Source organism: Crocodylus siamensis, chromosome 2 (assembly GCF_052110815.1).
Source record: "Crocodylus siamensis isolate JL-2025a chromosome 2, ASM5211081v1, whole genome shotgun sequence".
In the NCBI taxonomy this organism is placed as follows: Eukaryota; Metazoa; Chordata; order Crocodylia; family Crocodylidae; genus Crocodylus; species Crocodylus siamensis.
In genome coordinates, this window is record NC_143396.1 from 225,404,066 (window position 1) to 225,429,877 (window position 25,812).

Sequence of the window (25,812 nt, forward strand, 5' to 3'; positions counted from 1 at the left end):
AGGAGTTATTGCTTAGTTCAGCTTCTGAATCTACATGTTCTGTAGCTACGACTATGGAATTCACCCCTTGCCCCAGCTTCCATCTTAAAATTTCTAGCACTAATAGTTGTGAAGATAACATTAGGAGTGTGAAGGTAGTTCAATGCTGACACTGGCTTCCTGTATTTGTAGACTGCCTGAAGCAATAGCTAAGAGGGCTGTGAATTTCCCCAAGTCATTTAAGTAACTGTCAATCTGAAGATGACAATTCAGACCTCAAGTGTTAATTAACACTCTGCTAATGTGCTCACCCTGCTGTCTCGAACTCCAAGCCAGGACCCCAGCTGTCGTCCCCCTCCCCCCGGCCCCTGCCATTCCTAACTGTTATGATGCAGTTAGAATTTGAGGCTGGCAGTGCCTATTGCCTATTGAAAACTGAAGATGCTGGAGAAATACAGGTCAAAGTAGAGTTAATAAAAGCTAACATGGAGATTGCTGCAGTGATGACAATATTCAGTCTTTACGTTTGTATTTATGTAAAGTTATAACGGCTTCCATTGTAGAAACTTCTGGTACAGTTTTTAAAAGCATCCAGTACAATGCTGCAGAAATCACAGATCTTGCAGCAGAATGGATCTTAAGTATCCTTGTTACAGAGTCCATTTGGAGATGGTAGCATGAGGATGTTGTGCTCAGGACCTCCGTCTATCTGGAGAAGGAAACTTAGGCATTTGAGATCGAATTATTCCTCTGCTTAGCTGAGACTGGCTTGCATCCTGCCATACACAAATATTACCACTTAGTTTTTATTTTGACTACAATACAATTTTATTTTGATTACAATAAAAAGTTAAGATTGAATTCCACATCACTTAACTCTTCCTATTCCTATTTATCTTTGTACTGTATTGTTTGTTAGCCATTATGTGCTACTGATTCTTTAAATGCTGTTACTTTGTGTGCATTCCTCCCATGTTTGTTTTCAGTTTTGGTCCCTATTAGGCACAATAAAGTTACTATCCATGTTAGCTGACGCCTCCATCCCCTGGAATAATTTAACCTCCCCAACATTGTGGAGCCACAAAGATGTAACCATCTTGGATCTCCTTCCCTTATTGGGGTCTAGATGAGTCACATGGCAAAGGCTGTAATCTCTTTTTGTACTAATGTATGACCTCTGCACCAGATAGATAAACTATTCAAGCAGTTGGAGGCAATCTGGAACTTCAAGCTGCTCAAGTACACATTCATTTAGATAAGAAAATTAGGAAAAGGTTGTGATAATTATATTGTGTGTGACCATGTCTCCCTCTATGGGCTGACTCGCACAGCAAAAGAAGCTCCAACAGCTGTTCATGTCTTTTTTTAGCTTAAGTGGTAGAAGCTCCATTAGGCTTGTGGCTTGCTCTTCCTTGTGTGAGGGGGAGGAAGGGCAGGCAAAGGAAAATCTAATTTCATCTTTGAAGTCATGTGGGCTATCTAGTGGAAAAACCACTGCTGGTCCTTGTGTAGCATGTGAAAGGCCAGGACTTGAGCTACAAGACACAGCTTAGTTTAAGGTTGCCCAAACGTGGCCTCTCTCCCTCCAAACATACCCATGTACAATTTGGGGGAGCATTAGGGAAATGCTGTGGTGGATGGGGAAAGGTTCATAATCCAGGATTTGTCCTTTCTTCCATTATGAACACCTGCCTGAAAGTTGCTTCATTATACTTCCTGCTTCCTTGAGAGCCCTTATCTAAAACTACTTGTGACAATTTTTTTAATGTACTGGGGGTTCTCCTATGTTCTCCAGAGCTTGAACTTGTGACTTAACTGAGTGATGTCCATGTCTTTAATAGTATGTAACTTTCTCATAAATGAGGAAACAGGAACTACATAATGAGTGAAAATTAAAGCCATACGAAACCATACGAAGAGGGTGTAGAGATGAAAACTGGGAAAGTTGCAGCTTGCTGTGATATGCTGACTTAAATTGTTTGCAATAGTAATGGAGGTTACAGCAGGGTGGGTTACTCTCCAGGGAAAACTTTGCTCTCCAGAGACCTCTCTGGCTAAGGGAGTATCACTGGGAACAGTGTCTGTCTGGTTCCAGAGGAACTGGAGGATGAGGGGAAGGTGGATAAGAAATGAGGGCATTCTGGGAAAGTGCCCAAATGAAAGTGTAAGTAAGGATTATAGGACAAAACGAAAGTGCAAAGAAACAAGAAAGGTAGGGAAGGGGAGGGGGCAGAGAAAATAATTCACTTTTGAGGTTTTTCTTGGCTCCCAGTCCAATTAATGATTATAATAGCAGCCAAAGGTAACTCTGATATTCGAAGAGGGAGGAGAGGTTCCAAAACACGTAGTGAGCAGATTCCGTTTGAGTTTCTCTTGGCTTCCAGGCCAGTAACCGTTAACTGGCTTAGTAACAAAAAGCAGCTTGGAAATATAACATGCCTCCAAAAATGTTTGGGATCCATTTTTCCCTCACTTGAATGCTTAGGGAAGAGGCATCCCAAAGCTTCCTGCTGATCTTTGGGAGGGCAGGGGGAGGAAAAAAATAAGTTTTGGCCTGGCTGGTACTTAAATTAACTCTGTGCATTATGGAATAAGAGAAAGTACTGCTTGGATTTAAGGGTAGCTGAAGGAGAAAGACCTAACAGTGTTGCACCTGTTTTCATGTACAGCTTGGGGAATGTAGCTTGTGTATAATTTTGTACATATAACCCATAGCCTACAGGCCTTTGGTGTACATAGTGGTTCATTTTGTTCTGAGAAGGTATCTTGGCAAATATGTTCTTTGAAACAAGCTTCTCTTGGTCATACTTGTTTCCCTCAAAATAATTTCCCCTGAATGCCCTGTGTCCTCTGCAGGGTAAGCCTTATCGGAAACAAATGAGGATCATCCTTGGCATTGCTTTTAAATGGGTCCTTGCTTTTCAGCCAGAAAAGGAAATGCCTGTTTGTTTTTTGTTTAGTTGTTTGGAGCCTGCCTGTGTATATTTAGGAGTCTCAGGGAGAGAAGGGATCAACTAAGCCAGAGACATCAGAATTACAGCCTCCAGGCTGGGTCTGGCCTATGGTGCAATGTTGTATAGCCTTTGGGGCTGGGTATTCAGGGATGGGGCCTGCTGCAGAAATCTGGGGCACGACTGTTAGGTACATGTTTTTGTGGCAAGGAGTGAGCAATGGCTGCATTAACCCCTGTTGTTACCATATCCTGATCTGGATCATTAGGAGCCTTGCGGTCCTGATCTGGCTCAGGGGTTGAGGTAAGTTTGACACCCTGGAGTTAAGCCATCAGTCTCCATATGACTATGCTGAGAGAGACCTAAGCAGTAGTATTCTATAGTTTAAAACAAAACAAATTTGTAACAGTGAGATGGCTAATTGCAGTTACAAACTACTAAGTGAAATGCTTTGCCTTGACTCTTGCTATCAGTTTAAGACTGAAAATCCTAATTGGCTTTTAGATGTAATTTACACTGAAGGAAAAGTTCTGTACCTTGAATGGACAATTTCCCATTCTGCTACAGAGCAGTGAGAATCCCTTTTCAGGGCATGTACTCTTGCCAACAATTGATCTCTTTAGTTTGAAATGTGGAAAGATAACCTAGCCCGAACTTAAGGGTGAAGGGCAGCCTCTACCAATGGGTATGTTTGTAAGTCTTGGCTTGTAAAAGTAAAATGGTTCTGCAGAAATATCCTCCAAAAGAAAAGCCTAACTTTGGTGTTTACTGCTTTTCAAGCCATTTGATTTTATAAAAATGTACCAACTGTTAGTCCTTTGAGGTTATGTATGCACTTAAAGACTTCAACTCTTGCTCCTTTTTGCTGTTTTGCTGAAACTTTGATAAATTGCGTCATTTAAACTTCCAAAAAGTTTTCTTCATCCTGTTTTCCCCTCCCCCTCTTTAATTATATGCAGCTTCAACCTAGTAGAGCTTTTTAAAATGTACAGGCCAGTGGTTTCCAATCTGTAGTCTATGGACTCCTGAGGGTCTTCAGACTATGTCTATGGGGTCTCTGAAATATGACTGTGATCAAACAAAACACAATTTCAAAGGGGTCCACCTTTCCATTCAAAACTTTTTAGGGGTCTGCAAATGAGAAAAGGTTGAAAACCACTGGTATAGGCCAAATCTTTAGCGTGTACCTGTTATTAGCTGGTGTATGCATTGCAGAGCAGCAGTTTGATGTAGCGTTCACCGTCATGTCCATGAAAATGATTAATTGCAGCATGCTGGGTTAACTTAAGCTGCTGGGTGGCTTTTTTGTAGCATCCAATCCAGGACTGACAGTAGCTCAGCCTGAAATGCTTCCATGGAAGAAGTGGTACAGTTACCTTGCTAACTGAAAATGAATGAGATTTATTAACATGGATTCTATTCAGCTGGTTAGGCATAGGAGAGTCCCTTGTATATTTTAGGGTGAGATACCCAAGGTAGGTGCTGGATGCAATGTTTAAACTCATTAGATTTGTCTGAAGTGGACCTTTAGCTCTTGCACTTGTGTTCCATCAGTACTTTTTCTCTGACACTTTATTCAATATCTCCTAAGGTTAGGGTGGCAGGGAGGAGGAGGATGTGGTCCCCATCTTTAAAAAAGGCAAGAGGGAGGACCTGGGCAACTATAGGCCCATTAGTCTTACTTCAAACCTGAGAAGATTGTCAAGGAGCACATCTGTGATGGGCCAGTAGCAGGGATGATGCTCAAGAGCAACCAGCACAGTTTCATTAGGGGCAGGTCCTGTCAGACCAACTTGATTGCCTTCTACGATCAGGTCACAAAAGCATTGGACACAAGTGTTGTGGTGGCTGTAATCTTTCTGGACTTCAGCAAGACCTTTGACACTGTCTCCAACCCTATTCTCATTAAAAAAACTAGATGACTGTGGCATTGATGGCTACACAGTCAGATTGCAAATTGGCTGAAGGGTCGTACTCAGAGGGGAAGTGACGGATGGGTCTTTTTTGACCTGGAGGGAAGTGGGCAGTGGAGTCTGCCAGAGCTCGGTCCTTGGGCCCTCACTGTTCAATTTCTTTATTAGTGACTTGGACAACGGGGTGAAAAGCAGCCTGTTTAAATTTGCTGATGATACCAAGATGTGGGGTGAGATGGGCACACTAGTAGGGAAGGACAGATTACAGCAGGACCTGGACAGGTTACAGGGGTGGGCTAACGAAAATAGGATGGGTTTCAATACTGCACTTCAGCAGTAGGAATCAGCAGCACACTTATAAGCTGGGAAGCTCCCCTCTTGAGAGCATGGTGGCAGAAAGAGATCTTGGAGTCATTATTGACTCCAAGATGAACATGGGCCGACAATGCGAGGTCACAGTCAGTAAGGCTAACTGTACCTCGTTGTGCATCACAAGCAGGTCCAAGCAGGTGATCCTTCCCTTCTGTGCGACACTGGTCAGGCCACAGCTGGAGTACTGTGTCCAGTTCTGGGCGCTGCACTTCAGGAGGGATGTGGGCAACATTGAGAGGGTCCAGAGGAGGGCCATCCACATGATCCGGGGACAGCAGGGCAGACCCTATGAGGACAGGCTATGGGACCTTAACCTGTTTGACCTTCACAAGAGAAGGCTGAGGAGGGACCTGGTGACTGTCTATAAACTCACTAGGGGGGACCAGCGGAGAATGGGAGAAACCTTTATTCCCCCTAGTGCCCCCTGGAGTAACAAGGAATAACAGCCATAAGTTGTTAGAGAGTAGGTTTAGACTAGACATCAGGAGGCGCTACTTCACAGTCAGGGCAGCTAGGATCTGGAACCAACTTCCAAGGGAAGTGGTGCTGGCTCCTACCTTGGGGGTCTTTAAGAGGAGGATAGACATCTACCTGGCTGGGGTCACTTGAGCCTGGTTCTCTCCTGCCCAGGGCAGGGGGCGGACTTGAAGATCTACAAGGTCCCTTCCGACCCTACATCTATGAATATATGAGGAACTCTCTCTGTCAAAAAGGTGGCTTGAACAATTCAGTATTAAATCCTAATGCTATGACTGTTTTGATTGCCTATGGTAAGGTATTCTACATTTGAGGGTCACCTGCTGTGTGTGTCCAACCTGGGTATTGTCCATTTCATTACTTCTAAGCATTGCTGTTCTGGGTCACAGAGGCTCTAAAACAGTGGTGCTCAAGCTTTTTCATCAGCAGACTGGATGGGTAGTGCCTGGTCCCTCCATGGGCCAGATCCACCTGGTGAACCCTATCTGGTGCCCAAGGTGTATGCTGTAGGGCCCCATCTGGCCATGGGGAGAAGGTGGGGCGGGAAGCAACCTTGTCTGATCCAATCTAGCCATGTGAGGGAAGGGGGCATGGCCTGATGCTGAAGGAGTGTGGCCCACCCCAACCAGCTGTGCAGGGGAAGGAGGCATGGCCTGGCCCTAATCTGAAGGAGAACGGAGCATGGTCCAGGGGATGAGGAAAAGGGGGTGTAGTCCAGTACAATGGGGGGAAAAAGGAGCTCAGCCTTGGCCTGAATTCAGCCATGTGGAATGAAGGGGGCATAGCTTAGCTCTGATCTGACCATGTGTGGGGAGGGAGGGTCATGCCCCAGCTCTGACCTGCTGCTTGGGGCTTGGGATTTTGGCGGTGGGGTGGGGAGGGGTGGCAGCATTAACTGCCACTGCTTCTTCGCTGCCAAATTTCTTAGCTGTTGGGGAGCTCCGTGGGCCAGACTCCAAGGCTCTGGAAGGCCCCATGTGTTCCACAGGCTGGAGGTTGAGCATCCCTACTCCAAAACAGTAAGCTGTCAGTCTGTAGAGATACTTAAGGGTTAGTCTAATGTGAAGAGTTTGGTTCTAAAGAATGAATGTTCTCTTAGCTTTCTCTGCTCCCTTCCTTCCCACCTTGCAGCTCCAGAGATTTGAGAAATGGAGAGAATAGAATAGTGGATGCCTTCCCTGATCTTGTTTTGATATATGCTGCATGAGCTGGAGCTTCCTGGAGGTGCTGTCCTTCTACCTCAGATAGTGACCTGGAGTAGTTTAAGCTAGAAATTGTGACCTTGTGGCTACCACACAATGTCTACACTTAGTGCAGTGGGTATAGTTTCTTAGCAAGCCAATGATGAAAGAAGGTACTTCTGAATATCGGTGCCCTAAAGAGGTCTAAGACCTTGGGATTTCTCTTGTTGTCTTGCTAACAGAGGGCTAATGGGTGGCCAGGACATCAGCTAACTTAGCATGTCATTTCTGCCTGCTGAGAGAATTTTAACTCAGTGCTCTCATCCACAAGTACTTCAGGAGATCCAGGTATACCTGAAGTACCTGTGTAGTGTCTAAAAAGTATAGTTGTCAATGGGTACATCGACGCATGCAATTAATGTGACTGAATATACTCCTAATCCTGATGCCACCATCTACACATACATTTAAAGCGCAGTAATTTACTGTGCTGCTGGATACCACTTGTATCTGACGGGTCTATCCAGCAGCGATTAGTCTACTGTTTCTTAACTGCCACGCACCTGTAGATGGTGACACTTTACGGTGCAGCAGATTAGTCTGTTGTGCAGTAAAGCATCTCATGTACATGGGTCCAGAGATGCCTAGAGTATCTGAACTGTTCCAGCAGGGCATATGACAAGAAGAGGTGCTAGGACTGGCTTCTGCAAGACTGTCACTGTAAGGTGTTCTGGAACTGAACCTATTGCTACTGTTTGAGATGTTCACTCATTGAAGGACTCGGTCACTTTGATAACGGGGTGGGAGATGCTCTCAGTAGGAGTAACTGTGGTTTCTGCCACTTTCCTTTTCTGTTGATCACCTACGTCTGTTTTAAGCTTAAATATTAGGTACCTGCTTTTCATCCTAGAGCCTGTCTATAAGCAACCTGACTGATGTCTCCTTAAGGAGAAGATGACAAAACATTTGGGTAGCAAATGATCATAGGTGCTGACTTTTTGTTTTTTGCTGGTGGGTGCCTGCAGACAAAAAGAACCCTAAGACCTGGCTCTTTACTTTTAATTTGGCAGGTTCGTGTGCCGAGCCTTGAATATGCCTGGAAGAGGCAACTTGTCACTTCAGCCTGGCTCTGCAGCATCTGTAAAGATTGGGTGTTTGGTACTTTTATATAATAGCTGATTCAATCAGCTAAAGTATCAAAAAGTCCCACTGAAACTCCCAATTTTTACAGACCCTTCAGAGCCTGGTTAAAGTAACATGCTGCTGCTTCTGGTAAAGTATGTTTTGTTCTTTTAACGTCTGCAAGTGTGACTCTGTGGATGCTGAGCACCCACTTATTTTTTTTCAGTGGATGTTTGAGCCCCAGAGCATCCATGGAGTTGGCACCTGTGATAATGATGACGTAGGGGTCTGCTGGTTGGAATTATCAAGAGTAGCTGAAATGCCTAACATGAATGAGGAATCGCAAGCCAAGCAACCAAAGTGGGGCCAACTTTCATAGAGCTGAGCACTAGAGATGGCTGAAAAAACAGTTCTATTTTATGGCACATTCTGATATTTCAACTTGGTTTCAGATCTTTGTCCCCGTTTCTGATGGGCAGCATCTGACACCTCTCGTGGGACCTCGCAGTGCTAAGGAACTGGGCCTCCTGAGGCTATTAGATCCCCGGCTCTACCTGCCAACTAGAGAGACTGCTGAGGCAGATAACCAGGTGGAGTTCTGTCAGTGTCATCAAAAACAGACTAGCTAGCAAACATTTTACTTCTGATGAATTTGAAAATGCTGGCTCTTAAGAACTTTTCTGAGAAACTCCACTGAGCATTCACCCTACAATCACTTCTTACTTGTCCATGGGGTTTCAGTGTCTGCTACTGACATAACAGTGCAATGCTACTCTTGAGGAAGTGTTGAATAGAAGGTAATGGAGGTATGACCTTTGAGACTCGGCATGTGACCTGCATTCTGTAGTAGAGCCAACTCCTGGATTTACTTTTGTAAGTGACAAAACACAAACGCAAGGACAATTTCACCTACCTGTTTGCTGCCTGTCTTCAGTCATTGGATTTTTTTAAGCATCTAAAATAAGCGCTTGTACTTGTAATTGTATCAGGTCTACTGTGCTCACAAGACAGAACCTACTGAGGGTACTATGTTAGAAACATTTATTAACAATTTCCCTTCTGGGTTGGCTTCTGCCAATGGGCTTGGTCTTCAGAATTGTTCATCTTACAATATGAGCTCTCCAGGGAGACAAAAACACATCTGTCCAATTTGGGGGTTAAATGAGAGCTGTGGGGTTATGGGCCGTCGGTTTTCAGAAGGGACTTATATGGGTTCATGCCATGAAAACATTCTGCAACTGTCTGCATTCTGGTATAGGCTGACTCATTACAAAGATACGTTACAGATGTGTCTTTGAGCCCCAAAATAAGTGATGTCTTGGAGAGGAGGAGAGGATGATCTCGTTAGGAGCCGAGTTAGAACTCTAACAAGGGCTTCCACTTCAAGCACGCCATTGCTGGTGCCTGGACATACTACAGTGAAACAGTTGCAGACTCCTCATACTCCAGGACTTCCTTAAAATCCCACAAAAATAGTCAAGGGAAGAGTTCAGTACACCAATCCCTTATGGCTTGTAAAGGAGGACATGGTTCTGACCCATTTATTAAACAAACAAAACTGTTTTGCTGTGGTGTGAACAAGGGTCTCTAAAGGAAAATCTAGCTTGAGCTATGAAACTTGTGGTTTGTTGGTGCTTGTTACTGTGTTTTGGAGGATCCAAGTTTTATACCTTTTGAAAAATGCCTTTTTTCCCTTTCAACCATGTTAGTCATGTTCCTGGGAAATTCAGCATGGTCTCACCTGTCCCATTCTTGGCCCCTTTTTGCTTGGCTTGAGAGCAGAAAAGAAACTAATACTAGGGAAGGAAGGTGCCTGGGATTCTTAACTCTGACACTGAGTCTTCATCACCCCTCTTTGGGGGTGTATAGATCCATGGAATTTACACCAGATGAAAAGGTTCATGCAGAAAGTACAGGGCTTCTTCTTAATCTTTTTGCAACTTAAAGAATTGGCTTCTTTATAGACAATGAAACTGCAGCAGGAGAATAGAAGCCCTTGGGACCCCTTGGGACTTCTGGCACTTTCTTCATTGTTTGCTTCAATACCACAGTGACAAGCATCTAAGAAATAGGATACTAACATTAGTTCTGTTTTTGGGCCAAGCATAGGTTTACCACATTATTCTGGTGAGATCTGTGGCAGCCAAAGATACCTTGTTTTCCCAGGTTATCAACTTTGCTGCTGCATGGTAAAAACTGGAAAAAGGGATCTAAAATGTTAGTTGGTCCTAATTCATCTGAAGTATAGAAAGTACATCAGTGTGTCTCATCAAAGTTTCTTTGCTAAAGGTGTGTAGGTTGTAGCTGTGCTGGTCTAAGGACATAGGCAGACAAGGTTCTTTGGGTAAATCTGATATCTTTTATTAGACCAACTTAAATAGTTGGAAAACAATTATTAAGCAAGCTTTCGGGTTCAAAAACCCTTCATCAGGCTAGGGAAGTTTCAGCAGTTGGTCTGGCTTCCCTTAATTTTGTGTGTAGGAGAGTCTCTTAAGAAGTCTCTCTCCATGATTTTCTGGAATATCAGAATTTGGTTAACTATAGTTTCTTTGTAATAAACCAAATGCAAAGCAATCACTTTGCATTAACTTGGCATCCTGCCACCACCAATGATCATTGACTTGAGAGCTGTTACTTTGACTGATATCTAAGGATAGAATTCCCCCTCTTTTTTTTAACTGTGACTTGCTGTCTTGTGTTTCTTCCATGAATGTAAAACACAAAACCCAGGGATCTTATTTGCAGTTCAGTCTTGCAGTGAAGTGACCAAAGTTAGGGTTATTCAATCAGGTGCTTTGTGTTAAAGACATCAGGAGGATTTTGAAATCCCTGTAGGATTCAACAGTAGGGGACAGTTTAGTGGTCAAGAGGACAGTCATTGAAGCAGATCTTTGAGATGTGGGGAAATAACTACTTAAGTGATTTTTTTCTGAGCCAAACTGTTCATCTAAGGGATATCCTAGAAAGAAAATACCTGCACTTTTTCTGATTGCTCAGAATTCAGTAGGAGCTGACCTCAAAAGGTGTTGCATGCCACCAGTTCTGGCTCTAGGGATTTCCTCCCACTCCATTCCACTCCATGCCACTTTTAGTGGAGTAGCACTACAATTGCCAGTAGTTGTAAAAAGATCAGACTTCTCTGAAACAATGGAAGTCTCGCACACCTCTTTAAGGAAGAGCTAGGACTGCAGAATGATTTGGTAGAGCCACAGGCTCAAAATACCTTTCATTAAAGCTTTTGCTGGCTGCCTTATGGGAGGGCATGGCAGGATCATGCAAGTTTTAAACTTCCCCTGGTACTCTTATTCCAAACCTGCTAAGGAAGCTGCTCATTTCTTTTTTCCAGGACAATATTTCTAGAGGCATTTTCTAGGATAGTAATTCTCAACCAGGGTCCCATGGTACCCTGGGGTGCCTTGAGATCCTTTTACAGGTGTCTTGGGGTGCCACACAATGTTAGCCCTGTTAGGTGTGCAAACAGGATTTACAGTATAAACCCAGAGATTTCAAATAGGAATTTGTAGTGTAAAAAACTATTTTGAGCTGTTAAGATCTTTCGGAGGTCTTTACAATAGAATTGCACCATGATTTATTCTGTGTAGTCAAAAATAAATGAGAACCTACAAGCTGGCGTTTTCAAGGAGTGTCTTGAGTATTACAAAGTTGAGAACCACCATTGGGTGGGGGTGAAGAAACAACATTGCGTTTAAGGTTATGTAGAAGTCAAGACAGTCTAATGGCTAAAATACACATCTGGACTTTTGGGACACCAATTTCTTACTCTTCGCTCATCAACAGCAACTTTTTGTGACCATGGCCAACTCTTGTCCTATAAAGTAGAGGGTATCTTTACATTTTTATAGGGCAGAAGACATTGCTTGCTGTCTGCAAAACATTTTTTCTCCTGGGAAGTAGAAACGGCGTTAAGTTGGCTGAGTGTTTGTGTTTTTTAAACCAGGCAGTCTTCCCTGTTAAGTGTGTTGCTTTTGGTGATTTTTTTTTTTTTTTTTTTTCTCTCTCTTGGCTTCATAAAATCGATGGCAGCTTTTTATAATCATTCCTCCCTGGCTTGCCCCCCAACTCCCCCATCCCCCGGTCTTGCTTTTACATTGGCAATGTTTCAGACTGCTTAAAGAGGCTATCAGGAGAGGGCTAAATAAATAACTCGCAAGTGTCCTTTCTAGCTAAAGGTTGGAATCCAGTCTGGTAATTGCAATATAAGCTGTTAAAGTAGAAAAGAAAAACAAACAAAAAAACAGATGTTTCTTTATCAGTCTGAAGGGTCAGCAGTTCCCCTAGAGAGAAGGGAGAGCAAAGAACCTCTGACTTTGTGTCAATCAACATGACAAGATTAAAATACAGTGCAATTAATCACTTACAGTCATTTTAATTCCCCCCTCCTCCTCCTTGCTTAATTTACTTGCCAGGCTATTCACTTAAACCTGGGAAGGGAACTTTCTCCCTGCTTTGCATCAGACTATCCTTTGTTTGTGTTTTAACTGCAGTACAGTAAAAGCTTTTAAAGGTAATTTGAGTGTAAGATGGTAGCACAAGATAGGAGAAGCCAGTTGGTGGTGGCTGATTTGGAACCGGTGCCCCTGTAGAACACCTCTCCATAGTGGCTGTAAATGGAGGCTCAATGTTTGAGGGCAAGGAATGGAAGTGAGGGGAACAGTGAAGGACTGATTTTTTTCCCCCCCCCCCACCCACACACACACACTTATTGTTTGTGAAAACCATTGTACCATTCCTGTGTGTGCTGTAAAAATCCCTAAGTATTTCCACTTGGAGACAGAATCTATAGCAGTGGTACTGAGACTGGGACTCCAGACCCTCCAGTGGTTCTTTCACTTGTGGTTCACAAACCTCTTTTCCAGGGCCCTATCTTTTATTGTATGCTTGAGGTACATCTCTTTTTTGTAATCAGTAAGCTATAAGGAGGCTTATTAATCTTTGAAAAAGATTGCTTGCTGGACTGTCCAAATAATAATGTACAATCATCTTTCTCTGTGAATTGGGATGTTTGTCACTGTTCATTTGGTGGAGTGGTTAACATTGCTTGCCCATGTGGCTCCAAGTCCAGCAGGACCAAGTATGCTGATCTATAGCCTAATTGGCAATAGGATGTCCCAGGAGTGTGAACACATTTATGTTGGCTGCTACTACATTTCTTTGCTGCGAGCTACCAAGGGAGTTCACATTCTAGCAAGAGCCAGGTTTGGCTCTAAAGACTTAAGCTGCTTGAACCACCACTGCGCTGCCTCTATGTTGGTTCTACACAGAGTCCCCTTAACACTGTGGCACAGGGAATCTACTGTGCTTTAAAGGAGTGGGATGTGATTTCTGCTCAGGACCAGTTGGGTAAAACCCCGGCAGTGTTATTACTTGCCCCAGATTATTCCAAGATCATGAGCTGGGGCCTCAGAATCGTGACTTGGGCAAATTGTGGCTTCTGGTTTCTGAGCCTTCAGAGTTCATGCAAGTTATCTTCCCGGTTTGTGCAACTGTCAAAGCTAGGAACACTGGAGGAAAGATGAGATTCTTCTGTAACCCACCAACTCTAGGAAAGAGGGACTCTAAAATGCCAACCCTTGCAAGGACTGATGGTACCAATACAGTTCTCTGCGTCACTGGATGATGCCAGGATACCAGTGTGCTTGTTTGGACTTTTGTGACAGGCTTCCTTTGTAATCTTGAGCAGATTAACTTGAAGTGTCTCATTTGGTTCACTTCCTGCAAATGAGGATAATTTTACTCTTCTGTGTCATGAAGCTTTGAGATCCATAGAGCAAAAGTAACTACTGTGTTCAACTTTTTGGCTTGGGCAGAATCTGCTATGATACTGCTTTAGACTTTTACCTGTGTTCTGGTACCATCAGGCCTTTATTGAACTATGCAAATACAATATTTCTCGTCATGAATGACTGGTGTCTCCCACGACAGGGGCACCATGGTGGTGAGCAGGGACAGCTCGCAGCTATTGGTGGCAGTGTCGGCAGTAGCCGCATCGGCAGCAAGGGGCAGGGGGTGACGACCACCTGCAGAAGCCAGTGGCGGCTAATCTCAGGGAGGGAGGAAGGGGGGAATGGGATGGGATGGGATGGGAGTGATCATTATCGGTAATCTGGTGACCATTCACAAGAGAGCATGTGCTCCCCTATGCCCCGCCTACATGTCTCCTATGTTCCTTGTTCATTTTAGTATTGCACTTATTTCAAACTAATCCCTAAATTTTCAATGTCTTATACTTCTGTACTGTTTTGAATAACTGCCTCCGTTTTTAATGTTTGTGGGTGGAGGGAAGCTAGAGACTGACAGCTGGGTGACAGAAAGCTCATGAGTGTGTGGCACTTGAGGAGGCATGAAGAGAGCAAACGGTGCCTGCTCCAATGCACTGTAATTACAGCGCATCAGAGCAGACTTGATTAATTGAGTCTGGTAGAGCATGCCAATTAGTGTGCTCCAGCCAGCCTCCTGTCTCGTGTATCAGTGTCTCTGCACTTCAAAATGGGGATGGGGGCACTTTTAACTAAAAGCTAGTCAAACAAGCTGTAGTTAAAGTGCCCCCACCACCATTTTGAAGTGCAAGGATGCTGATACACAAGGGACTGCAGGGCCACACACCACATCTAGAGCATGCTTAAAAATGCCTGTAATGACTGGCTCCCTAGAAACTGTTTAGATGTCAGCTAATAGGGTAGTCATGCAGGTTCTGTGGTAGCAGCAGTTTGGAGACTTTGTATTGGGGGCTGGCACTCTCAAAACTTACAGGAGCATAAGCACCCAACTGCAAATGTAAATCGGTGGGACCTGGGTGGTTAATGCCTCTGGGTTCTTCTGCTTCAAGTAGGCTCCATGCTCTTTGGCTGCCTCTAGCTTGGATGAAGTGAAAGAATACTTTTATATGCTACAGGAGCAAATGCTGTGGATAAGGAGTGGCACTTCAGAGCATCTATGACAAAAACCCTCTAAAATAATCTCAGTCTGGATTTTTTTCCCTTTCTTTACAGCTGTTTGGGTATGACTTGGCACAGACCTGAATCTAGGCTTAGGGGCTAATGCATTGCCAGTGTCACAAGACTTTGACCCAGGCTGTGAGGGAAGCAGAACTGTCAAGTCATTGCTGTAGACTTAAAGCTACGTGATTACGATCAAACTTTTGTCATCCTTCAACAAAGGGGGACTTAAAAAAAAAAAAATTGCAGCCTATTGGAAGTGTTAAATGAATTCACACGAGGTGCCAAGGTGGTACCACTATAACTCATTGCTGGGCTGCAGAGCAAGCTTTCTGAGCAGGAAACTAAATATCTTTCAACAGAATTCAGGCTTTCTAGCCAGTGAAATTTAAGTGTTAGGAAAATCACTGCCTCAGTACAGAGTGGTTCTCTCTAAGCGTGCAGTATGACAAAGGCTAACCCTAGTGTTCTTGTTATCTCTGGTGATCAGTTATCTGCAGAGAGTTTATTTTTTCTCCTCCATTCTGAGGTTAGAAGCCTTCCTGTTGCTTCAATATTTGTTTTGATTTTGGACCTTTTGTTGGGACAATAAAGAGGCTAATGATTTCACAGCCACAAGTGATCTCCCAGGTGGAGTGGAATTGACCAATTTGGTGAGAGAGCAGAGGTTTTAAACACCCCAGGACCTGCTTCTCATGCAACAAAAGAATCTCTAGTTGGTTTGGGCCTTTATAGCTTCTTTTTATCCCAGTGCTTGTGAAGGATTCATTTTCCACCTCAGCAGTCCCCAAATGTTAACCTGGCCTTGCATTTATTATTGCACTTCAAAACAAAGCAAAATAAACTCCCATCCTCTTGCCCCACAGTTCTTCCATTGCTGGCTGTGCCTTCCTTCAGGGTTCTACTTGCAGTACAAGTTTTGTGAGACGCGAGCTACCAAAAAAAGCAGGTTGACTATCAAGAAGAGTGAACTATACTGGCCTTTAGGAATGCCATTGTGGGAGGCACTAATATATTGTAGTGGGCATTTTACAACATCTTCCGATGTTGGGCTGGGCACTTTCTAACTCCAGTGAATAAGAAGACAAGGCATCTTCCTGGGAAAGTTTACAATGTGGACATGCCTCAATGGCTCCTAAGAACAGCAGGATGAAGAACAGCAGGATGAAGAAGCGGTAAGATTACTTGGTTTGGGCATGCACTGCATATATTAAAGATTCAGTTAATTGCTGTGGTTTTTAACCTCCTCTTTGAGGCATAACGTCTGAAGTTTTAGATGTAGCATCTGTTTCAATAAAGGTAGGCATGTGCTAGAGAATGTCTTCAATGGCTGAGGGAAGTAGCAAGATGATTTAATAGGTTTGGTGTCGTCACAAAACCAACTAACAGTATTTGGAAGTGGTTTACCTGTAGGCAGATCTAAATACCTTTAGTAGTTTTTATATAGACAGGGGCGGATACAGGGAGGTGTGGTAGCACAATTGCACCCCCTATTTTGGCTGTGTGCTGCTTGCACAGTGAGCTCAGAACTCACTGCTGTGTCAGTGAGCTGCTACCAGGAGCTCCATGTATGCTGTGAACTCACTAGCTGGTTGGGCAGGGTCTGGCCAGTGCCCCTACTTTTAGGCGGCTCTGGAGCCTAGGGGGGGATGGCAACCAGGATCACAGCAATGGAAGTGTAGCCACATCCTCTTTGGCTGTGTGCTGCATGTGCAGTGAGCTGTCTTCACTGCATGCCCCACACTCCTAGAGCAGGGTGGCTGTACGCCCCCTCGTCACAGCCCTTGAGCTGCCCATGTGTAACATGGGCTGTGTGGTGATGTGACCTGAACTTGACCTATCCAGCAATGATGCAAGTTAAGCATGAGTTGTAGATGATGATAAGGTGCAGTAATACACTATAAGAAAATGAAAAAGGATTGGTGTAGTGCCAAAGCATAACCAAATATGGAAAACTGTATGTTGGGTTTATAATCATGGTTAAACACATGACTCTGGACTTTCCTGAAGCTCAGTCGAAAAAGAGGTACCAAATCAACAAGAGTCCCCAAGGGAACAGAGGAACCTGGCCAGTGGACATGTTTTCCCCCTTGAATCCAAGGATATGCAAGCACGGTCTTTTATTAATGCAAATAAGTCTTTGCTGTTGTGTATCGTAATACGGTTTCATATTGATTAGAATGGTTTCATTGGCTGTCAGTCTTGCTCCCACCCCCAGTTACAAACTTAGAGTAACTTATGAGTATGGAAGAAATGCTGCGGAGACCTTTGGAAAATCCATTGCTGCTTGGGACTGAAGTTGTCACTGCTTCAAGGGATGGCCATTTAGAACGTCTAAGGATCAGTCTTCTTTCTGCTTTAGCCAGGTCTCTTCCTGCTTCAGCTAAAGGACAATCTTTTCCTAGCTGGGACCAGTATAGGTTCTACAACTCAGCTGAGACGTTTGCCCCCTTCTGGATTGGAACCACTGAAATACATATTCTTGCAAGGTGCAGTATTTTGCCTTGCATTATCTTTTACCTAAGGTGCTCAGGGCATCTTAACAGGCATTAATTTTAAGGGTATGAAAACAACCTTAAATCCCAAAGGTACATTTTAAGAGTACAAGAACTTGTAGTCGGGTTTTAAACCTCCACAGAAGAGGAGAATATGCAACACTAATGCTTCTTGTGCTCACCCAGTTCCTAAGAGGGGAGGCATGGTATGGTTTGGTGTTAACTCTTTGAAGTTAAATATTGTAAGTGTTTTTTGCAAAATGATAAACCTAGGCTTTCTGATATTTTGCAAATATGCTGTACTGCAGTGAGAAACCAAGCTTTCCCAGGCAAAGCTGGTATATCTCCTCCTTTCCATTACATTACTCCTAGTATAGCCTTCTGTACCATCCAGAACAGTTCCTTTCCTCTCTTGGTATTGTCATGCCATTTTGCTCATAATTAAATACCTTCTTGCAGTCTAAGCTGTATATACTTGGTTCTGTCTTTCCTTGCAATTTTGTCTGATCCACTCTTTAGATATTTAACTGTAATGACCAACTTTCCATGATGCTTGTTCAAGTCATAAACCACAGACCAGCTGTGGCTTAAAAATTGTTTTAAGGAGAATTTTTTCCAAACTAAACTGTGCATGTGGTAGAACTAGTAGGTCACACACGCAACAGACATACAGGGACAAATTTATCCTATTGCGACTCCTCCAAAGTCGGCAGAAGGTTTCTGCCATAAAGTTCATGCACTCTCCTAAATTTTAACAAAGAGCAGAAATTAACTAATACGTTAGATGATGGTGGGTAGCTAAGAAGGGTTCAAAGAGCAAACAAAGAGAATGCTACTCTTATTTCAGACCCATTTTGCCACCCAGTTGCCTCCTTAACATCTGCACTTGGGATGTATACCCTGTCTGGGTGTAGTAATAGGCATGGTGCATGTACTAGGAATGTCCAAAAAAACCACCTGGTTGTAAACTTGTTGCGTCTCCACTAGGGAATAAGCTACTGAATCCATACTTGAGATGGAACTCCTGAGCAATGGCTTAACTATGCTTCTTATAGTCTTGGTTGCTTAGCTCTTAAACAGATTTGGTGACCATTTCGTGACTTGAACCTTACAGAAGTATTAGTTTAAATTGCAAGAAGGGCTACAAATGAAGAGCATCTCTTGCAGCTAAAAGTACTTTCTTCCTGTACAACTTTCTGGTCAGTATTTTGGCTTACTGATAAGCCAGTTTGGAGCACAGCTGTAGGTTTAGAAGGCAGCAGTACTCTGGCTTGCATGGCTTTAGCTGCCAGCTGAATTCAGATTCTGGATCTAAATAACTTTTGTATGAAACGGAAGGGGCTACTTGACTTTCAGATAAGAGTCTGAACTTGGAGAGCAGGCAGCCCAAAAAACTAAACCTCTTTGACTCGTAAATGAACAACTTGATCTGGAAGGAGGATGCAAATGGAATCTAAAGGTCAAACAGAGCAGCTCTTTAAATTTAAAATTAAAGTATTTTTTCCACCCCGATACAGAGAGCAAATCAGGTCCTAGCTTTCCATTTAAAATGTGAATCTGCACCTCTCATAGGTCCCCAAAATTGGTTTGTATTACTTTTGCTAAATGCTATCTCAACAGTTTCCAAGACCTACACCAAGATATAGGCTACCCTTATTGCACTACACAAGTTAAGATCACATCCTGCCAGTATGGCAAATTGTCTGCCATGATGATGGTGGTGACTTATGGCTGCCACCTATTGATTACTAATCACCCACTGCAGGCATAAATCATAGATTTGTGTAATTTGTGCATGTAGGGTGTTCCCATGCAAAGTTCCTTGTTTTGCCTCCTGCATATTCTAACCATTAAATTATAAACTGGAGTACTTATGAGGGTGAAAACTCTGGAAGTAGTGTTTTAAAATGATGGGGAACTGGTGGGAGGTTGGTCCTGGCCTCTAGCTGGTGGGGAGTTTCATATCCCAAGCAAGAAAACCAGTCGGGAAGTTGGGCACAATCCTGTGGTGCGAGCAGGTTGGGAGTAGTCTGTCTGGATACAGTTCAGACCCAGTAGGTTTAGAAGCACAAGAGCTTGCATCATTATCAGTAATCTGGTGACCATTCACAAGGGTGGACTTGTCTGCTTTCTGTGCTAGGCATAGCATTCCATCTAATTCCAGTTCTGACTAAAAGCGGGCAGAATTGTAGCAACTGGGCACTGTCTTTGGGGCATGTTCTGGTGCACAGTCAGTTGCTGCGTTGTTGCCTGAAAGAACTCTGAATGTTCTGCAGCTGCACTTTTGATTGTGATCCTTTTCTTGGCTCTTAGCTGCAGTACTGGATGTGGACAGTACTTGGAAGGGAGACCTGTGGTAAAAACCTAGATACTTGAAGAAGTCCTGTTGGTGGTGACTGGATAACATTCGCACATCTAAATGTACAAAACCAATAGCTGGCTGAGATGGCACAGGCAGCTATGCTACTGGATAAATTTTATTTTCTGAATAAGACTTAACTGCTGTCTTGGTCACTTGTGGTCATTGGAAGTACTAGGACACTTCAGCATGATAGCTCTGTATCCTGGTCAACCACCAAAATAATGTGATCATTCATTTGCCTTATACAAACAGTGAGCCAGATACTTCTCGACTAAGTTCCACTTGCCATTTCATTTAGAGTAAATTATTTCCCCCCCCACCAAAAGCTACATTATTGTTGTAGTATCTGAGTAATTTTAGCTTAGCCTCAGAGATGCTTGAGTGCTCCACTCCTCCAAAACTGGCTGCATGTTATGAAAAGGATTAAAATCTGTATTCCTGTCTGTGGAAGCCCATTTAAAGTGGATGGTGAGACCTTGGGGAAGAACTAGGCCATGTACTTGTAATACAGTATTAGGAAGGTAATGTACGCAAAACAACTCTGGGCCTGAATAATTAGATGAATGTTCCAATATTCTTAAATATGGACATTGACTTCTGAATCTTATTAATGGAAACCATCCCACAAAGGAATCCATGGGTATTAATCTATGAAGCTGTATCTAATTCTATTCCATCTTGGAGGAAAGGCAGTAAGAAGGCACAGCAGCCTCCCTGGCTCTCCAGGGATCTAGCAGACCTCCTGAGGCTAAAAAGAAAGGCCTGCAAAGGGTGGAGGATGGCATTCACCTCCAAGAAGGAATATTCTGCACTGGTCCGGTCCTGCAGGGAGCAAACCAGGAAAGCCAAGGCTGCAACTGAACTCCAACTAGCTTTGAGCATCAAGGACAATACAAAGTCCTTTTTCAGATATGTGGGGAGCCGGAGGAAAAGCAAGGGCAACATTGGACCCCTACTGAACCAGATGGGACAGCTGACAACTGATGCCCAGGAAAAAGCCAACCTATTAAATGGGTACTTTGCATCGGTCTTTCATCAGTCCCATGGGATGCCCATGCCTACCATGGGACAGAGAGGTCCAGGTGAAGGAGACCCCCTGCCCTCCATCAATGCTGACCTCATGAAGGAACACCTTGAGAGGCTGGATACCTTCAAGTCAGCTGGCCCTGACAATCTGCACCCCAGGGTACTCAAGGAGCTGGTAAGCATCAGCCCAGCTCCTGGCACGGATCTTTGAAAACTCCTGGCACTCTGGTGTAGTGCCCGAAGACTGGAAGAAGGCCAATGTGGTGCCAGTCTTCAAGAAAGGGAGGAAAGTGGATCCGGCTAACTATAGGCTCATCAGTCTGACTTCTATCCCAGGGAAGGTCTTAGAAAAGTTTATTAAAGAGGTCATCCTTAATGGACTGGCTGATGCCAACATCCTAAGGGATAGCCAGCACAGGTTTGTTGCGGGTAGGTCTTGCTTGACCAATCTCATTTCCTTCTATGACCAGGTGACCTATCACCTGGACGAGGGAGAAGAGATTGATGTCATGTATCTTGACTTCAACAAAGCCTTTGATCTGGTATCCCATGATCACCTCTTGGCAAAACTGGCCAATAGTGGCCTTGGGTCCACCATGATCTGCTGGCTGGAAATTGGCTCCATGGTTGGACTCAGAGGGTGGTAATTGACAGAAGTCAATCATCATGATACCCTGTAACCAGTGGGGTCCCTCAAGGCTCTGTCCTTGGACCCATATTATTCACCATCTTCATTAGTGATGTGGACACTGGAGTCAGGAGCGGACTGGCCAAGTTCGCTGATGACACCAAACTTTGGGGCAAAGCATCCACGCCAGAAGACAGGCAGGTGATCCAGGCTGACCTGGACAGGCTCAGCAAATGGGCGGATGAGAACCTGATGGTTTTTAACACTGAAATTCAAGGTTCTCCACCTTGGGAAGAAAAACCTGCAGCATCCTTATAGGCTCAGCAGTGCTACTTTGGTTAGCACTGCAGAAGAAAGAGACTTGGGGGTCGTCATTCTTCAGAAGATGAAGATGAGCCTGCAACGTGATGCTGCGGCTAGTAGAGCGACCAAAATGCTGGCTTTCATCCATAGATGCTTCTCAAGCAAATCCCAGGACATCATTCTCCCCTTGTACTCAGCCTTGGTGAGGCTGCAGCTGGAGTACTGCGTCCAGTTTTGGGCTCCACAATTCAAGAAGGATGTGGAGAAGCTTGAGAGAGTGCAGAGGAGAGCCACGTGCATGATCAGACATCAGGAAAACAGACCTTACGATGACAGGCTGAGAGCCATGGGACTCTTTAGCCTGGAAAAGTGCAGTCTCAGGGGTGATCTGATGGCCACCTATAAGTTTATCAGGGGTGACCACCAGTATCTGGGGGAACATTTGTTCACCAGAGCACCCCAAGGAATGATGTGGTTGAACAGTCATAAACTATTACAAGACCGTTTCAGGCTGGACATAAGGAAGAATTTCTTTACTGGCCAAGCTCCCAGGGTCTTGAACAGCCTGCCATCGGAGGTGGTTCAAGCACCTACACTGAACACCTTCAAGAGTAAATTGGATGCTTATCTTGGATCCTATCACCCCAGCTGACTTCCTGCCCTTTGGGCGGGGGGCTGGACTTAATGATCTTCCGAGGTCCCTTCCAGCCCTAATGTCTATGAAATCTACACTGAGGTTTCTGATGACATGGCTGTTCTGGCAGAAATCTGTCTAGTGTTTATGGCTTAGTTCCCCTTTGGGAGGGGCACTGTGTTTACTATAGTAGTACACAGGGCACCGTTGTCTGCTCAATTTGTATGTGTACTAGGAGTACTTTGCTAGTGTTGCTGCACCAGAAAATATCTCCTCGTGTTGACATGGCTGGAACCTGGCTGTTTCAAACAAGGCATCCAAACTTACTGTGAAATAATTTGTGCCACTAAAAGGGAAAGCTGCTCACATGTATGGGATAAGTTTTCAGGCTACTTGTTGTTTCTTCCCACCTCCAAGCTGAATAAAATAATCCTTAGTCCCTGGTTTCTGTGATGGGGAGCATTTGGGTAGAAAATTGTCTATTCCCATTTATTCTTTTCAAATATTGATGAAATATTCATGTTATTATGATGAATGGGAATGGACAGTCATGGGTATAATTGGGAAGGCTGCAGCTCAAGCTTTGAACTTTTAAGGATATCCATGACTGGCACAGGTACAGTATTCACAAGAAAATGACATTATGCATCAGAAAGAAACAGATGCACTAGATGCCATTCCAGAGTAAATGCAAAAAGGTGGGTATTTGTACAGACCACTGGAAGTTGTCTCATTCCTAGTTCTGTAAAAGCTTGAGTTTGTGAGGCTTCAAGACTTGCCTTTTCTTTCTTGTCTATGAGAAGGTGATAGCATTGTATTTGATATTAAGCTGACCTAACAGTGCCTAGAATACCATAACAGTAGTTGATCTGTGGTGTGTTTTGCAGCACCCATAAAATCATAGCTTTTTTATATGTTAGGAAACAATCAAGGATATTGTGTATAAAGGATATTTGTTGCATGTATAAAGAAACAAATGAAGTACAGAGCTGGCTAGCAGGGACTGCCTGTGGTCTTTGGATCTCAATGGCAACTCACATGAAGATCAGAGGTTTGCTGAAGAGGAACATTCTAAATGCCATATGTATGCCTCGCCCACACACTTCCCCCCAGACGTGCCACAAGACCTTCATTGTATAGTATATTCTCTTGCTTGCATCAGGTGAAGGTGGGGAAGAGGTAGACTCAAAACAGCAATTGTGCCATTAGCAAATGATGCCTTCTGCAGAAAGAAGGGGGAGAGGAAGAGGAGGGAGGATCAGTATGGCTTGCCCTTCAACATCTAAGGCAGGCTGAAACTAAGTTAGACTGGAACAGGTCTGGGTGATGGTGCATATCTGAAGCTTAAAGTCAATAAATTTGTGATGCATTGCTGCTGCAGTGCATCAAGAGGCTCTGAGGGGCGCAGTGTGTCAGGAAGAGAGGTAGAGTGAATAAATAGCATCTGGGAACTTTGGGAGACCACTTGCCTTCTGCAGGAAGACTAGATAAGTTAGTGCCTCCCCCACCTCCCTTTTTTTTGGTGGAGGATTCCATAGCAAAGAGGAGCTTGTAAATTAGAACAAACCCCACTGTCGGGCCTGCTTGGCTCTTGACAGCTGCTTCTTATTCTCCATTGTCAAATTTAAAGTGCTCTCTTGAAATTGAACAGTGAGATGCTCCAGCTGAGAGCTGGGCTTTTCTTAAACTCATCTGTTGCTCGTTATACCTAAAAAGCCAGGGTTGTCAGTCTGCCTTCAGTCTTCTTGTTTAGGTTTGTAGTCCATGAAAGTGAAAATTTGTCACGGGTGTGTATATACCGTATGTCAAGGCATTCCCTTTGCAGCTGAGATCAAGGCACTCACTGGGATGCTGGAAGTGGATCTGGAACAAATAGAATGTAGTATTTATCCCAGAGGGGAACTGAACAATGTTGCTGTCTTCCAGTGGAGCAAGGAGTGCACAGGGTTCCCTTGTGCTTCACAAATCCATCAGAATGGGCCCATAGGGTATTGTGTCAAGTCATAGCAATGAACAGGTACTGGGAAAAAGGCTGATGTTAGTAAGGTGTGTGTTTCTTTGGATACAAAGTGCTGGCTTTTGCTGCAAAAGGCTCATAAATAATGCTATTTATGCAGCAACAGAAGGCAAATCTTGGAGACCAAAGATTTTGGTATGATTTGAGGTCAGCCAGTGGGTCCTCAGACTTGAGCATCTAGGACAGGAGTGGGCAAAATATTACCTGCAGGCCAGATCCAGCCCACCACTTGATTTTATATCTAATACGGAGCACTGCAGACAGGGCTGAGCTCTGGGTGGGGGAGCCTGCGCTGTGCTCTGGCCCACACTTGCCCCATGCCCACTAGTAGCCTTGACCAGCATGCACAGCTTCCTGGCAGGGCTGCTTCTGTTGCAGCTACCCAAGTGTTGCTCAGCTCCCCACTGCCTGCAGCAGCATTTCCTCTGCCAATCCAGCTGTGCCACTCCAGGCAGCAGGTAGCGTGCGAAAGTGGTGATGGCCATAGGTCTATGTGCTGGGCACCACGGATGCAGGTGGGGCAGTGGGGGGATAGCTCCTGCCTTGGTGTGTAGGGCTCCAGCTTCAGCTCCTGGTTGCCTTCCACCCACTCTGTCTGCCTGGCACAATGAGAAACCACCTGTAGGTGGAAGGCAGCCTCACTGGGAAGGGGTCAGGGTGGTGCTGTTGGTGGCTATGGGTGGGAGTGCAGCGCAGGCTCCTCTGGGTGGGAGTGGACGGGTTTCGGCCCCATGCACAGCATTCACGAGCCAGATGGGAAGGGAAGGGGTGGACTATATCTGCATCTCACAGCCCGAGCCAGCTCTGCTGCAGGCACCCCCTCTTCCCCCCTACACACACACATGCCCCTGGCCAGCTTCCAAGACCTAGCACATGGGCAGGCAGCCCTCCCCACACATGTGCATCCTCCCTCTCACCCTCCCACACAATATACAAGAGTAAGACTATTTTAAGCTATTATGGAATCGCTTCTATATACACTACTCGAACATAAATTGGGACAAAATGTATTTTTTGAAATAAAGTATGGTATAGTAGATGTTTGGTTTAATATATAATTTGTTTTTATCTATAACTTGTCAAAATGATACCTGCTGAAAGATTGTGTGCAGCCCTTGACAGCTCACCAAAAGTCATTAAGTGGCCTACCAGCTGAAACAGTTACTTATCTCTTTAGTAAGATCTGTCTTGTCTGGGAGCATGGGACCTTGACTCTGAAGCTTGTTTTCTTTGCTAGTCATAGCCCATATCTTTTGTTATGGGCTTACCTCTTGCTCTTCTGCAGCATTTAGGCTGAGTCATGTTTTCAGAGGGCAAGTTTGAATGCCCTCTAGTGGGTTAGCTGTATGAGAAATGCTTGTTAAACTATTATCTAAAACTATTAACAACCTAGACA

General features: G+C 44.3%; 1 protein-coding gene across 4 annotated transcripts in view; it reads left to right on the forward strand.

Moving 5' to 3' along the window:
* The window catches only part of SMOC1 (SPARC related modular calcium binding 1), a 206,513-nt gene that overhangs the window by 15,863 nt on the left and 164,838 nt on the right, over positions 1–25,812 (forward strand). The window lies entirely within an intron of this gene.